The following is an 11876-nucleotide window of genomic DNA, read 5'->3' as shown; positions in this document are numbered from 1 at the left end:
TATCTATCCTTCTATCTCTCCCTCTATCCCCCTCTCTCTCCCTCTACATGTATCTCTCCTTCTATCTCTCCCTCTATCTCTCTCTCTCTCCCTCTACATGTATCTCTCCTTCTATCTCTCCCTCTATCCACCTCTCTCTCTCCCTCTACCTGTATCTCTCCTTCTATCTCTTCCTCTATCTCTCTCTCTCTGTCCCTCTATATGTATCTCTCCTTCTATCCCTCCCTCTATCTCTCTCTCTCTGTCCCTCTATATGTATCTCTCCTTCTATCTCTGCCTCTATCCCCCTCTCTCTCTCCCTCTACCTGTATCTCTCCATCTATCTCTCCCTCTATCTCTCTCTCTCATTCGACATGTATCTCTCCTTCTATCTCTCCCTCTATCTCTCTCTCTCTCCCTCTACCTGTATCTCTCCTTCTATCTCTCCCTCTATCCCCCTCTCTCTCTCCCTCTACATGTATCTCTCCTTCTATCTCTCCCTCTATCTCTCTCTCTCCCTCTACATGTATCTCTCCTTCTATCTCTCCCTATCTCTCTCTCTCCCTCTATCTGTACCTCTCCTTCTATCTCTCCCTCTATCTCTCTCTCTCCCTCTACCTGTATCTCTCCTTCTATCTCTCCCTCTATCTCTCTCTCTCTCCCTCTACCTGTATCTCTCCTTCTATCTCTACTCTAACCCCCTCTCTCTCCCTCTACGTATATCTCTCCTTCTATCTCTCCCTCTATCTCTCTCTCTCTCCCTCTGCCTGTATCTCTCCTTCTATCTCTCCCTCTATCTCTCTCTCCCTCTACACGTATCTCTAATTCTATCTCTCCCGCTATCTCTCTCTCTCTCTCCCTCTACGTATATCTCTCCTTCTATCTCTCCCTCTATCTCTCTCTCTCTCCCTCTGCCTGTATCTCTCCTTCTATCTCTCCCTCTATCTCTCTCTCCCTCTACACGTATCTCTAATTCTATCTCTCCCGCTATCTCTCTCTCTCTCTCCCTCTACATGTATCTCTCCTTCTATCCTTACCTCTAACCCCCTCTCTCTCTCCCTCTACCTGTATCTCTCCTTCTATCTCTCCCTCTATCCCCCTCTCTCTCTCCCTCTACATGTATCTCTCCTTCTATCTCTCCCTCTATCTCTCTCTCTCCCTCTACATGTATCTCTCCTTCTATCTCTCCCTCTATCTATCTCTCTCTCTCTCCTTCTACATGTATCTCTCCTTCTATCTCTCCCTATCTCTCTCTCTCTCCCTCTACCTGTATCTCTCCTTCTATCTCTCCCTCTATCTCTCTCTCTCTCCCTCTACCTGTATTCTCTCCTTCTATCTCTCCCGCTATCTCTCTCTCTCCCTCTACCTGTATCTCTCCTTCTATCTCTACCTCTATCCCCCTCTCTCACTCCCTCTACGTGTATCTCTCCTTCTATCTCTCCCTCTATCTCTCTCTCTCTCCCTCTGCCTGTATCTCTCCTTCTATCTCTCCCTCTATCTCTCTCTCTCTCCCTCTACCTGTATCTGTCCTTCTATCTCTCCCTCTATCCCCCTCTCTCTCCCTCTACATGTATCTCTCCTTCTATCTCTCCCTCTATCTCTCTCTCTCTCCCTCTACATGTATCTCTCCTTCTATCTCTCCCTCTATACCCCTCTCTCTCTCCCTCTACCTGTATCTCTCCTTCTATCTCTCCCTCTATCTCTCTACCTGTATCTCTCCTTCTATCTCTCCCTCTATCCCCCACTCTCTCTCCCTCCACATGTATCTCTCCTTCTATCTCTCCCTCAATCTCTCTCTCTCTCCCTCTACGTGTATCTCTCCTTCTATCTCTCCCTCTATCTCTCTCTCTCCCTCTACATGTATCTCTCCTTCTATCTCTCCCTCTATAACCCCCACTCTCTCTCCCTCTACATGTATCTCTCATTCTATCTCTCCCTCTATCCCCCTCTCTCTCTCCCTCTACATGTATCTCTCCTTCTATCTCTCCCCCTATCTCTCTCTCTCACTCGACATGTATCTCTCCTTCTATCTCTCCCTCTATCGCTCTCTCTCTCACTCGACATGTATCTCTCCTTCTATCTCTCCCTCTATCTCTCTCTCTCCCTCTACCTGTAACTCTCCTTCTATCTCTCCCTCTATCCCCCTCTCTCTCTCTCCCTCTACATGTATCTCTCATTCTATCTCTCCCTCTATCCCCCTCTCTCTCTCCCTCTACATGTATCTCTCCTTCTATCTCTCCCTCTACCTCTCTCTCTCATTCGACATGTATCTCTCCTTCTATCTCTCCCTCTATCTCTATCTCTCTCCCTCTACGTGTATCTCTCCTTCTATCTTTCCCTCTAACACCCTCTCTCTCTCCCTCTACCTGTATCTCTCCTTCTATCTCTCCCTCTATCTCCCTCTCTCTCTCCCTCTACATGTATCTCTCCTTCTATCTCTCCCTCTATCTCTCTCTCTCACTCGACATGTATCTCTCCTTCTATATCTCCCTCTATCTCTCTCTCTCTCCCTCTACCTGTATCTCTCCTTCTATCTCTCCCTCTATCCCCCTCTCTCTCTCCCTCTACATGTATCTCTCCTTCTATCTCTCCCTCTATCTCTCTCTCTCCCTCTACATGTATCTCTCCTTCTATCTCTCCCTATCTCTCTCTCTCCCTCTATCTGTACCTCTCCTTCTATCTCTCCCTCTATCTCTCTCTCTCCCTCTACCTGTATCTCTCCTTCTATCTCTTCCTCTATCTCTCTCTCTCTGTCCCTCTATATGTATCTCTCCTTCTATCCCTCCCTCTATCTCTCTCTCTCTGTCCCTCTATATGTATCTCTCCTTCTATCTCTGCCTCTATCCCCCCCTCTCTCTCCCTCTACCTGTATCTCTCCATCTATCTCTCCCTCTATCTCTCTCTCTCACTCGACATGTATCTCTCCTTCTATCTCTCCCTCTATCTCTCTCTCTCTCCCTCTACCTGTATCTCTCCTTCTATCTCTCCCTCTATCCCCCTCTCTCTCTCCCTCTACATGTATCTCTCCTTCTATCTCTCCCTCTATCTCTCTCTCTCCCTCTACATGTATCTCTCCTTCTATCTCTCCCTATCTCTCTCTCTCCCTCTATCTGTACCTCTCCTTCTATCTCTCCCTCTATCTCTCTCTCTCCCTCTACCTGTATCTCTCCTTCTATCTCTCCCTCTATCTCTCTCTCTCTCCCTCTACCTGTATCTCTCCTTCTATCTCTACTCTATCCCCCTCTCTCTCCCTCTACGTATATCTCTCCTTCTATCTCTCCCTCTATCTCTCTCTCTCTCCCTCTGCCTGTATCTCTCCTTCTATCTCGCCCTCTATCTCTCTCTCCCTCTACACGTATCTCTAATTCTATCTCTCCCGCTATCTCTCTCTCTCTCTCCCTCTACATGTATCTCTCCTTCTATCCTTACCTCTAACCCCGTCTCTCTCTCCCTCTACCTGTATCTCTCCTTCTATCTCTCCCTCTATCCCCCTCTCTCTCTCCCTCTACATGTATCTCTCCTTCTATCTCTCCCTCTATCTCTCTCTCTCCCTCTACATGTATCTCTCCTTCTATCTCTCCCTCTATCTCTCTCTCTCTCCATCTACCTGTATTCTCTCCTTCTATCTCTCCCGCTATCTCTCTCTCTCCCTCTACCTGTATCTCTCCTTCTATCTCTACCTCTATCCCCCTCTCTCACTCCCTCTACGTGTATCTCTCCTTCTATCTCTCCCTCTATCTCTCTCTCTCTCCCTCTGCCTGTATCTCTCCTTCTATCTCTCCCTCTATCTCTCTCTCTCTCCCTCTACCTGTATCTGTCCTTCTATCTCTCCCTCTATCCCCCTCTCTCTCCCTCTACATGTATCTCTCCTTCTATCTCTCCCTCTATCTCTCTCTCTCTCCCTCTACATGTATCTCTCCTTCTATCTCTCCCTCTATACCCCTCTCTCTCTCCCTCTACCTGTATCTCTCCTTCTATCTCTCCCTCTATCTCTCTACCTGTATCTCTCCTTCTATCTCTCCCTCTATCCCCCACTCTCTCTCCCTCCACATGTATCTCTCCTTCTATCTCTCCCTCAATCTCTCTCTCTCTCCCTCTACGTGTATCTCTCCTTCTATCTCTCCCTCTATCTCTCTCTCTCCCTCTGCATGTATCTCTCCTTCTATCTCTCCCTCTATAACCCCCACTCTCTCTCCCTCTACATGTATCTCTCATTCTATCTCTCCCTCTATCCCCCTCTCTCTCTCCCTCTACATGTATCTCTCCATCTATCTCTCCCTCTATCTCTCTCTCTCACTCGACATGTATCTCTCCTTCTATCTCTCCCTCTATCTCTCTCTCTCTCCCTCTACCTGTATCTCTCCTTCTATCTCTCCCTCTATCCCCCTCTCTCTCTCCCTCTACATGTATCTCTCCTTCTATCTCTCCCTCTATCTCTCTCTCTCCCTCTACATGTATCTCTCCTTCTATCTCTCCCTATCTCTCTCTCTCTCTCTCCCTCTATCTGTACCTCTCCTTCTATCTCTCCCTCTATCTCTCTCTCTCCCTCTACCTGTATCTCTCCTTCTATCTCTCCCTCTATCTCTCTCTCTCTCCCTCTACCTGTATCTCTCCTTCTATCTCTACTCTATCCCCATCTCTCTCTCCCTCTACATGTATCTCTCCTTCTATCTCTCCCTCTATCTCTCTCTCTCCCTCTGCCTGTATCTCTCCTTCTATCTCTCCCTCTATCTCTCTCTCCCTCTACATGTATCTCTAATTCTATCTCTCCCGCTATCTCTCTCTCTCTCTCCCTCTACATGTATCTCTCCTTCTATCCTTACCTCTAACCCCCTCTCTCTCTCCCTCTACCTGTATCTCTCCTTCTATCTCTCCCTCTATCCCCCTCTCTCTCTCCCTCTACACGTATCTCTCCTTCTATCTCTCCCTCTATCTCTCTCTCTCCCTCTACATGTATCTCTCCTTCTATCTCTCCCTCTATCTCTCTCTCTCTCCTTCTACATGTATCTCTCCTTCTATCTCTCCCTATCCCTATCTCTCTCCCTCTACATGTATTCTCTCCTTCTATCTCTCCCGCTATCTCTCTCTCTCCCTCTACCTGTATCTCTCCTTCTATCTCTACCTCTGTCCCCCTCTCTCACTCCCTCTACGTGTATCTCTCCTTCTATCTCTCCCTCTATCTCTCTCTCTCTCCCTCTGCCTGTATCTCTCCTTCAATCTCTCCCTCTATCTCTCGCTCTCTCCCTCTACCTGTATCTGTCCTTCTATCTCTCCCTCTATCCCCCTCTCTCTCCCTCTACATGTATCTCTCCGTCTATCTCTCCCTCTATCTCTCTCTCTCTCCCTCTACATGTATCTCTCCTTCTATCTCTCCCTCTATCCCCCTCTCTCTCTCCCTCTACCTGTATCTCTCCTTCTATCTCTCCCTCTATCTCTCTCTACCTGTATCTCTCCTTCTATCTCTCCCTCTATCCCCCACTCTCTCTCCTTCCACATGTATCTCTCCTTCTATCTCTCCCTCTATCTCTCTCTCTCTCTCTCCCTCTACGTGTATCTCTCCTTCTATCTCTCCCTCTATCGCTCTCTCTCTCCCTCTACATGTATCTCTCCTTCTATCTCTCCCTCTATAACCCCCTCTCTCTCTCCCTCTACATGTATCTCTCATTCTATCTCTCCCTCTATCCCCCTCTCTCTCTCCCTCTACATGTATCTCTCCTTCTATCTCTCCCCCTATCTCTCTCTCTCTCACTCGACATGTATCTCTCCTTAAATCTCTCCCTCTATCTCTATCTCTCTCCCTCTACGTGTATCTCTCCTTCTATCTCTCCCTCTATCTCTCTCTCTCTCCCTCTACATGTATCTCTCCTTCTATCTCTCCCTCTATACCCCCCTCTCTCTCTCCCTCTACATGTATTTCTCCTTCTATCTCTCCCTCTATCTCTCTCTCTCTCACTCGACATGTATCTCTCCTTCTATCTCTCCCTCTATCTCTCTCTCTCCCTCTACCTGTAACTCTCCTTCTATCTCTCCCTCTATCCCCCTCTCTCTCTCCCTCTACATGTATCTCTCATTCTATCTCTCCCTCTATCCCCCTCTCTCTCCCTCTACATGTATCTCTCCTTCTATCTCTCCCTCTATCTCTCTCTCTCACTCGACATGTATCTCTCCTTCTATCTCTCCCTCTATCTCTATCTCTCCCCCTCTACGTGTATCTCTCCTTCTATCTCTCCCTCTATCTCTCTCTCTCTCCCTCTACATGTATCTCTCCTTCTATCTCTCCCTCTATACCCCCACCTCTCTCCCCCTCTACATGTATCTCTCCTTCTATCTCTCCCTCTATCTCTCTCTCTCTCACTCGACATGTATCTCTCCTTCTATCTCTCCCTCTATCTCTCTCTCTCTCCCTCTGCCTGTATCTCTCCTTCTATCTCTCCCTCTATCTCTCTCTCCCTCTACATGTATCTCTAATTCTATCTCTCCCGCTATCTCTCTCTATCTCCCTCTACATGTATCTCTCCTTCTATCTTTCCCTCTAACACCCTCTCTCTCTCCCTCTACCTGTATCTCTCCTTCTATCTCTCGCTCTATCCCCCTCTCTCTCTCCCTCTACATGTATCTCTCCTTCTATCTCTCCCTCTATCTCTCTCTCTCTCTCCCTCTACATGTATCTCTCCTTCTATCTCTCCCTCTATCTCTCTCTCTCTCCCTCTACATGTATCTCTCCTTCTATCTCTCCCTGTCTCTCTCTCTCTCCCTCTACCTGTATCTCTCCTTCTATCTCTCCCTCTATCTCTCTCTCTCTCCCTCTACCTGCATCTCTCCTTCTACCTCTCCCGCTATCTCTCTCTCTCTCCCTCTAACTGTATCCCTCCTTCTATCTCTACCTCTATCCCCCTCTCTCTCTCCCTCTACGTGTATCTCTCCTTCTATCTCTCCCTCGATCTCTCTCTCTCTCCCTTTGCCTGTATCTCTCCTTCTATCTCTCCCTCTATCTCTCTCTCTCTCCCTCTATCTGTATCTGTCCTTCTATCTCTCCCTCTATCCCCCTCTCTCTCCCTCTACATGTATCTCTCATTCTATCTCTCCCTCTATCTCTCTCTCTCTCCCTCTACATGTATCTCTCCTTCTATCTCTCCCTCTATCCCCCTCTCTCTATCCCTCTACCTGTATCTCTCTTTCTATCTCTCCCTCTATCTCTCTCTACCTGTATCTCTCCTTCTATCTCTCCCTCTATCCCCCACTCTCTCTCTCCCTCTACATGTATCTCTCCTTCTATCTCTCCCTCTATCTCTCTCTCTCTCCCTCTACATGTATCTCTCCTTCCATCTCTCCCTCTATACTCCCCTCTCTCTCTCCCTCTACATGTATCTTTCATTCTATCTCTCCCTCTATCCCCCTCTCTCTCCCTCTACATGTATCTCTCCTTCTATCTCTCCCTCTATCTCTCTCTCTCTCACTCGACATGTATCTCTCCTTCTATCTTTCCCTCTATCTCTATCTCTCTCCCTCTACGTGTATCTCTCCTTCTATCTCTCCCTCTATCTCTCTCTCTCTCCCTCTACATGTATCTCTCCTTCTCTCTCTCCGTCTATACCCCCCTCTCTCTCTCCCTCTACGTGTATCTCTCCTTCTATCTCTCCCTCTATCTCTCTCTCTCTCACTCGACATGTATCTCTCCTATCTCTCCCTCTATCTCTCTCTCTCCCTCTACCTGTAACTCTCCTTCTATCTCTCCCTCTATCCCCCTCTCTCTCCCTCTACATGTATCTCTCCTTCAATCTTTCCCTCTATCTCTCTCTCTCTCTCTCCCTCTATATGTATCTCTCCTTCTATCTCTCCCTCTATCTCCCTCTCTCTCCCTCTACCTGTATCTCTCCTTCTATCTCTCCCTCTATCTCTCTCTCTCTCTCCCTCTACATGTATCTCTCCTTCTATCTCTCCCTCTATCTCTCTCTCTCTCTACATGTATCTCTCCTTCTATCTCTCCCTCTATCTCTCTCTCTCTCCCTCGACATGTATCTCTCCTTCTATCTCTCCCTCTATCTCTCTCTCTCCCTCTACCTGTATCTCTCCTTCTATCTCTCCTGCTCTCTCTCTCTGTCCCTCTACCTGTATCTCTCCTTCTATCTCAACCTCTATCCCCGTCTCTCTCTCTCCCTCTACCTGTATCTCTCCTTCTATCTCTCCCTCTATCTCTCTCTGTCTCCCGCTGCCTGTATCTCTCCTTCTATCTCTCCCTCTATCTCTCTCTCTCCCTCTACCTGTATCTCTCCTTCTATCTCTCCCTCTATCCCCCTCTCTGTCTCCCTTTCCATGTATCTCTCCTTCTATCTCTCCCTCGATCTCTCTCTCTCTCCCTCTACATGTATCTCTCCTTCTATCTCTCCCTCTATCCCCCTCTCACTCTCCCTCTACCTGTATCTCTCCTTCTATCTCTCCCTCTATCTCTCTCTCTCTCCCTCTGCCTGTATCTCTCCTTCTATCTCTCCCTCTATCCCCCTCTCTCTCTCCCTCTACATGTATCTCTCCTTCTATCTCTCCCTCTATCTCTCTCTCTCTCCCTCTTCATGTATCTCACCTTCTATCTCTCCCTCTATCTCTCTCTCTCTCCCTCTACATGTATCTCTCCTTCTTTCTCTCCCTATCTCTCTCTCTCTCCCTCTACCTGTATCTCTCCTTCTATCTCTCCCTCTATCTCTCTCTCTCTCCCTCTACATGTATCTCTCCTTCTATCTCTCCCTATCTCTCTCTCTCTCCCTTAACCTGTATCTCTCCTTCATTCTCTCCCTCTATCTCTCTCTCTCTCCCTCTACCTGTATCTCTCCTTCTATCTCTCCCGCTATCTCTCTCTCTCCCTCTACATGTATCTCTCCTTCTATCTCTACCTCTATCCCCCTCTCTCTCTCCCTCGACATGTATCTCTCCTTCTATCTCTCCCTATCTCTCTCTCTCTCCCTCTACCTGAATCTCTCCTTCTATCTCTCCCTCGATCTCTCTCTCTCTCTCCCTTTGCCTGTATCTCTCCTTCTATCTCTCCCTCTATCTCTCTCTCTCTCCCTCTACCTGTATCTGTCTTTCTATCTGTCCCTCTATCCCCCTCTCTCTCCCTCTACATGTATCTCTCATTCTATCTCTCCCTCTATCTCTCTCTCTCTCTCTACCTGTATCTCTCCTTCTATCTCTCCCTCTATCTCTCTCTACCTGTATCTCTCCTTCTATCTCTCCCTCTATCCCCCTCTCTCTCTCCCTCTACATGTATCTCTCCTTCTATCTCTCCCTCTATCTCTCTCTCTCTCCCTCTACATGTATCTCTCCTTCTATCTCTCCCTCTATACCCCCCTCACTCTCTCCCTCTACATGTATCTCTCATTCTATCTCTCCCTCTATCCCCCTCTCTCTCTCCCTCGACATGTATCTCTCCTTCTGTCTCTCCCTCTATCTCTCTCTCTCTCACTCGACATGTATCTCTCCTTCTATCTCTCCCTCTATCTCTATCTCTCTCCCTCTACGTGTATCTCTCCTTCTATCTCTCCCTCTATCGCTCTCTCTCTCCCTCTACATGTATCTCTCCTTCTATCTCTCCCTCGATACCCCCCTCTCTCTCCCTCTACATGTATCTCTCCTTCTATCTCTCCCTCTATCTCTCTCTCTTGCCCTCTATATGTATCTCTCCTTCTATCTCTCCCTCTATCTCCCTCTCTCTCCCTCTACCTGTATCTCTCCTTCTATCTCTCCCTCTATCTCTCTCTCTCTCTCCCTCTACCTGTATCTCTCCTTCTATCTCTCCCTCTATCCCCCTGTCTCTCTCCCTCTACATGTATCTCTCCTTCTATCTCTCCCTCTATCTCTCTCTCTCTCTACATGTACCTCTCTCTCCATCTCTCCCTCTATCTCTCTCTCTCTCCCTCGACATGTATCTCTCCTTCTATCTCTCCCTCTATCTCTCTCTCTTGCCCTCTATATGTATCTCTCCTTCTATCTCTCCCTCTATCTCCCTCTCTCTCCCTCTACCTGTATCTCTCCTTCTATCTCTCCCTCTATCTCTCTCTCTCTCTCCCTCTACCTGTATCTCTCCTTCTATCTCTCCCTCTATCTCTCTCTCTTGCCCTCTATATGTATCTCTCCTTCTATCTCTCCCTCTATCTCCCTCTCTCTCCCTCTACCTGTATCTCTCCTTCTATCTCTCCCTCTATCTCTCTCTCTCTCTCCCTCTACCTGTATCTCTCCTTCTATCTCTCCCTCTATCCCCCTGTCTCTCTCCCTCTACATGTATCTCTCCTTCTATCTCTCCCTCTATCTCTCTCTCTCTCTACATGTACCTCTCCTTCTATCTCTCCCTCTATCTCTCTCTCTCTCCCTCGACATGTATCTCTCCTTCTATCTCTCCCTATCTCACTCTCTCTCCCTCTACCTGTATCTCTCCTTCTATCTCTCCCTCTATCTCTCTCTCTCTCCCTCTACCTGTATCTCTCCTTCTATCTCTCCTGCTCTCTCTCTCTGTCCCTCTACCTGTATCTCTCCTTCTATCTCAACCTCTATCCCCGTCTCTCTCTCACCCTCTACCTGTATCTCTCCTTCTATCTCTCCCTCTATCTCTCTCTGTCTCCCTCTGCCTGTATCTCTCCTTCTATCTCTCCCTCTATCTCTCTCTCTCTCCCTCTACATGTATCTCTCCTTCTATCTCTCCCTCTATCCCCCTCTCTCTCTCCCTCTACCTGTATCTCTCCCGCTATCTCTCTCTCTCCCTCTAACTGTATCTCTCCTTCTATCTCTACCTCTATCCCCCTCCCTCTCTCCCTCTACGTGTATCTCTCCTTCTATCTCTCCCTCGATCTCTCTCTCTCCCTCCCTTTGCCTGTATCTCTCCTTCTATCTCTCCCTCTATCTCTCTCTCTCTCCCTCGACCTGTATCTGTCTTTCTATCTCTCCCTCTATCCCCCTCTCTCTCCCTCTACATGTATCTCTCATTCTATCTCTCCCTCTATCTCTCTCTCTCTCTCCCTCTACATGTATCTCTCCTTCTATCTCTCCCTCTATCTCTCTCTCTCTCCCTCTGCCTGTAACTCTCCTTCTATCTCTCCCTCTATCCCCCTCTCTCTCTCCCTCTACATGTATCTCTCCTTCTATCTCTCCCTCTATCTCTCTCTCTCCCTCTACATTTATCTCACCTTCTATCTCTCCCTCTATCTCTCTCTCTCTCCCTCTACCTGTATCTCTCCTTCTATCTCTCCCTCTATCTCTCTTTCTCTCCCTCTACATGTATCTCTCCTTCTATCTCTCCCTATCTCTCCCTCTCTCCCTTAACCTGTATCTCTCCTTCATTCTCTCCCTCTATCTCTCTCTCTCTCCCTCTACCTGTATCTCTCCTTCTATCTCTCCCGCTATCTCTCTCTCTCCCTGTAACTGTATCTCTCCTTCTATCTCTACCTCTATCCCCCTCTCTCTCTCCCTCTACGTGTATCTCTCCTTCTATCTCTCCCTCGATCTCTCTCTCTCCCTCCCTTTGCCTGTATCTCTCCTTCTATCTCTCCCTCTATCTCTCTCTCTCTCCCTCTACCTGTATCTGTCTTTCTATCTCTCCCTCTATCCCCCCTCTCTCCCTCTACATGTATCTCTCATTCTATCTCTCCCTCTATCTCTCTCTCTCTCCCTCTACATGTATCTCTCATTCTATCTCTCCCACTATCCCCCTCTCTCTCTCCCTCTACATGTATCTCTCCTTCTATCTCTCCCTCTATCTCTCTCTCTCTCCCTCTACATGTATCTCTCCTTATATCTCTCCCTCTATACCCCCCTCTCTCTCTCCCTCTACATGTATCTCTCATTCTATCTCTCCCTCTATCCCCCTCTCCCTCTCCCTCTACATGTATCTCTCCTTCTATCTCTCCCTCTATCTC

At 48.0% G+C, this 11876-nt stretch overlaps 1 protein-coding gene across 2 annotated transcripts in view; it reads right to left on the bottom strand.

The window, feature by feature from the left end:
* Positions 1-11876, bottom strand: part of LOC122546462 (nectin-1-like) — a 148413-nt gene that overhangs the window by 18264 nt on the left and 118273 nt on the right. The gene's annotated exons all lie outside the window — the stretch shown is intronic.

This window comes from Chiloscyllium plagiosum, unplaced genomic scaffold, assembly GCF_037043375.1.
Source record: "Chiloscyllium plagiosum isolate Xiang-an unplaced genomic scaffold, Cpla_swu_hap1 HiC_scaffold_38, whole genome shotgun sequence".
In the NCBI taxonomy this organism is placed as follows: Eukaryota; Metazoa; Chordata; class Chondrichthyes; order Orectolobiformes; family Hemiscylliidae; genus Chiloscyllium; species Chiloscyllium plagiosum.
Note: the sequence above shows the minus strand (reverse complement) of the source record. Positions and strands in the feature narration are given on the sequence as shown.